The sequence below is a fragment of the Trichomycterus rosablanca genome, chromosome 8, assembly GCF_030014385.1.
Source record: "Trichomycterus rosablanca isolate fTriRos1 chromosome 8, fTriRos1.hap1, whole genome shotgun sequence".
In the NCBI taxonomy this organism is placed as follows: domain Eukaryota; kingdom Metazoa; phylum Chordata; class Actinopteri; order Siluriformes; family Trichomycteridae; genus Trichomycterus; species Trichomycterus rosablanca.
Window position 1 is genome coordinate 8,502,553 of NC_085995.1, and position 4,219 is coordinate 8,506,771.

A 4,219-nucleotide genomic window follows, 5' to 3' on the forward strand; every position below is an offset into this window, starting at 1 on the left:
GCTCTTTTGTTGTGTTTGCCTTTAAATTATTTTGTCTCTATAAAAAGTCTGGCAACCCTGATTCAAGGTAGAAATGCACCCTGTATGTTATTCTATCACAGGGCACTATTACCAGGCTTATTTAGACTTACTTCAGTTATGGTCAACAAAAGTATTTTAATTATAATATTTTAACTTTACATAATTATCATAAACAATTATTGTCAATATAAGATATTTAACTAATAGATAGTATAACTGTTTTAAAATGAAGTGCTTTGTCACATCTTTAACAGAAACAGCTGCCTCATGATTAAGCTATGACATCACCAGTTGAAGCTCCTCAGTACCCCTTTGTAAATCTTGCCTCTTTAAAAATGTTAGTACTAAAATCACGGGTCCCAAGAGTATGATCATTTGCTGTAATGAGAGACTCATGTTTTCCAAAGGTATCTGGCACTATTTTTCTTTGGCATGTAGACCCCTTTGTGTCTGGAGGCTGCATAGCTGTAATATAGTGCTCCCCATCACTGGGAAACTGGGACTTAAACCTTTTAAAGAATCAGTTTCCAGTAAGATATCAGGTAACATGTCCTTTTATGGTCTAAACACTGAACAAGAATGTGTCTTTATTAAGATAATGGTTTCTGTATTTATAACATTGATTCAGTTTTTTTTTTGTCTTTGGTCTGCCCCAGTCCAAGTTTATAAAACCTGTGTCAGTCTAAAAGGTGTAAGTTGTGGATGGCATTTGGGGGTGAAAGGGGTGGCAGAGGCCTCGCAATGGATTGGCATCCTGTCCGACGTGTATTACTGCATTGCACCCAGTGATTCCAGGAAAACTGGACACACCATGCACGACCCTGACCAAGATAAAATGGTGGTACAACGTGAAAATGAAATGAAAATTAATTACAAAATGTATGTAGTAAGTTATATACTATTTCTGCATATGTGCATATGCAATGATGTTCAATGTTTCAATCGTTGTTTTTAATGGTAACCAAGAGAAAGTTACTTTACAGACAAAGAAGACAAAGGTTACATGTACATGTACAACTAAATTGATAATGTTATTATTGTGGAATGCTGCATTAGTCGTCCAAAAAATTCCACTTTTATGATGTTTAGGTTTAACAGGACTGCAAGTAATCAAGCCAGGATGTGTCTAGTCTAATTTTATATTACATTTATATTACAGGGTCAAATGTTGTTTAGCTGATGTTTCAAGTGAATTGTGACTGGGCCATCTATTGATAAACATGTTAGAGAGATGAGCTACAGTCAGTAACCATATTAAATATACTTTTCTGGTAAAGGTTCCTGAGATTTACTCAAAGACATGTAGAATGTAGTGCAGTGTTTTTTAGGCTTGTCATTGAAGATTTTTGCTTTCTCACAGTTTTTAACACATCTACACCAGGTTGGAAGATAGGAGAATGTGCATTACAGACAATACAATGTATGTTGTCCATGGTTGCACAAGAACGTAACCCAAGGACTATAATTTTGCATTGACCTATTGGATATTTTGTTGTTTTGTTGGTAAAGAGAAAGGGCCATTACAATTGTATTATGCCCCTTTTCCATTGCTTGGTACCCTTAGGTAGGGTGTGTTTTTAAATTCATAATGCTGCACTGAGTAGCAAGTGACCTGTGCTGTACCTAAGAACGTATGCTAAATTTGGTTACCCTTGGCCAGAAATCATTGTTTCATGGTATTCAGTGTGTTTTCTTCAGTGTTTAGATAATGGCTATACAAAGATTTTTAAGGACTAACCATCGCTCTAAGGACAGTTCATACTTAGACCTATTAACAAGTGAAAAGTGTAAGACACTTACCAAAGCCTTGCCTAGATTGGGTCATTTCTCTAAACTGGATGACTGAGCCCAAGGATTTTGATCAAGAGGCCACTGGCAACTTTTTAAATACAGACTTTAAAATTAGAAGCACTTTTTTTTTTGCATTCAGTATTAAATGTTATCTAGAAAGTGTGTCAATCTAAGATGTTTGTGCCGAAAATGCCCAGGAGGTTACCACATTTCTGGCAGTGTTGCATCCACAACCCAGACTTTGTTGCACTGTTTACAGTGGTTTCCACTGCAACTTACTGTAAACCTTGATAGTGAAGAACTGTTATAATATAAATTATTATTGGGCATTACAATATTGGTCTAAAACATTTTGGTATTCAAGGAATGTGATTGGAGTTGGGCCAAACCGCCACATGGCATAAAACCGGTTAGAACTGGCTGAGCGAAAGCCTGGAACAAAAAGCATACCTTATATGGAGTAGTACTACACCTGGCCACTAGGGGGGGGGGGGGTGGTAAACTATAAATAACAGCTGCGCGCTCTACTCGGGGTCTGTTGCATTCTTCACTTAGACGGAGAGGCTCCAGAACGCAGCTGCTTGTGACCTGGAAGACGAACCAACCTTTTCTGAATAAAACTTTTAAAGAACGTCACCTTGCCTCCTGATAAATTCGGATCGATTCTAACAAAAGATCCACGACAGAACCTTGATCCAAAAGATGTTGTCACAAAATACCAAGATGGACATGACGTTACTAATAACACTGCTGTCTCACTGGCAAGCAGTTTTCTATATTTACTACTTGATTATGCATAGAAAATTGCAGGACATCAAGTCAACAATGAACATTAAGGTTTTAACACCTTTGTGCTAAAGAAGCAGATGAACTCATTTAAATACAGGACAAAGACAACTTGAGTACACATATGTGATGTATTAAAGAAACAAAAGTGATCCAACACCAAATGCCCTCATGTAAACAAGGACGGATTAAGGATAGTCTGGGCCCCTGGGCAAAGAGTTGAAAAAGATTACTGTTAGGGGTCAAGATTTTCAAAGTGACCCGGAGAACATAAGTGGTTTTTTAGGCTTACAGGGAGAACAGAGGGCCAGAAGCTCGCCAGGACCGTACAGGAGCCTCTCCTCTACGAGACGCACCGTATGGCACTGTCCCCGTCCTCCTAGCTCAAAGTTTTAAAAAGTAACTGTTAGGGGTCAAGATTTTCAAAGTGACCCGGAGAACATAAGTGGTTTTTTAGGGTTACAGCGTGAACAAAAGGCCAGAAGCTCGCACGGACCACACAGGGGGCTCTCCTCTACGAGACGCACCGTATGGCACTGTCCCCGTCCTCCTAGCTCGAAGTAAAAAAAAAGATTATTGTTAGGGGTCAAGATTTTCAAAGTGACCCGGAGAACATAAGTGGTTTTTTAAGGGTTACAGCGCGAACAAAAGGCCAGAAGCTCACCAGGACCATACAGGGGGCTCTCCTCGACGAGACACACCGTATGGCACTGTCCCCGTCCTCCTAGCTCGAAGTAAAAAAAAAGATTACTGTTAGGGGTCAAGATTTTCAAAGTGACCCGGAGAACATAAGTGTTTTTTTAGGGTTACAGTGTGAACAAAAGGCCAGAAGCTCGCCCGGACCGCACAGGGGGCTCTCCTCTACGAGACGCACCGTATGGCACTGTCCCCGTCCTCCTAGCTCGAAGTAAAAAAAAAGATTACTGTTAGGCGTCAAGATTTTCAAAGTGACCCGGTGAACATAAGTGTTTTTTTAGGGTTACAGGGAGAACAAAAGGCCAGAAGCTCGCCCGGACCGCACAGGGGGCTCTCCTCCACGAGATGCACCGTATGGCACTGTCCCCGTCCTCCTAGCTCGAAGTGATGAGAAGTATCTGTTAGGGGTCAAGATTTTCAAAATGACCCGGAGAACATAAGTGGTTTTTAAGGGTTACAAGGGAGAACAGAGGGCCAGAAGCTCACCAGGACCGTACACGAGGCTCTCCTCTATGAGACGCACCGTATGGCACTGTCCCCGTCCTCCTAGCTCGAAGTTTTAAAAAGTAACTGTTAGGGGTCAAGATTTTCAAAGTGACCCGGAGAACATAAGTGGTTTTTTAGGGTTACAGCGCGAACAAAAGGCCAGAAGCTCGCCCGGACCGCACAGGGGACTCTCCTCTACGAGACGCACCGTATGACACTGTCCCCGTCCTCCTATCTCGAAGTGATGAGAAGTATCTGTTAGGGGTCAAGATTTTCAAAATGACCCGGAGAACATAAGTGGTTTTTTAGGGTTACAGGGAGAACAAAAGGCCAGAAGCTCGCCCGGACCGCACAGGAGCCTCTCCTCTACGAGACGCACCGTATGGCACTGTCCCCGTCCTCCTAGCTCGAAGTAAAAAAAATGATTACTGTTAGGGGT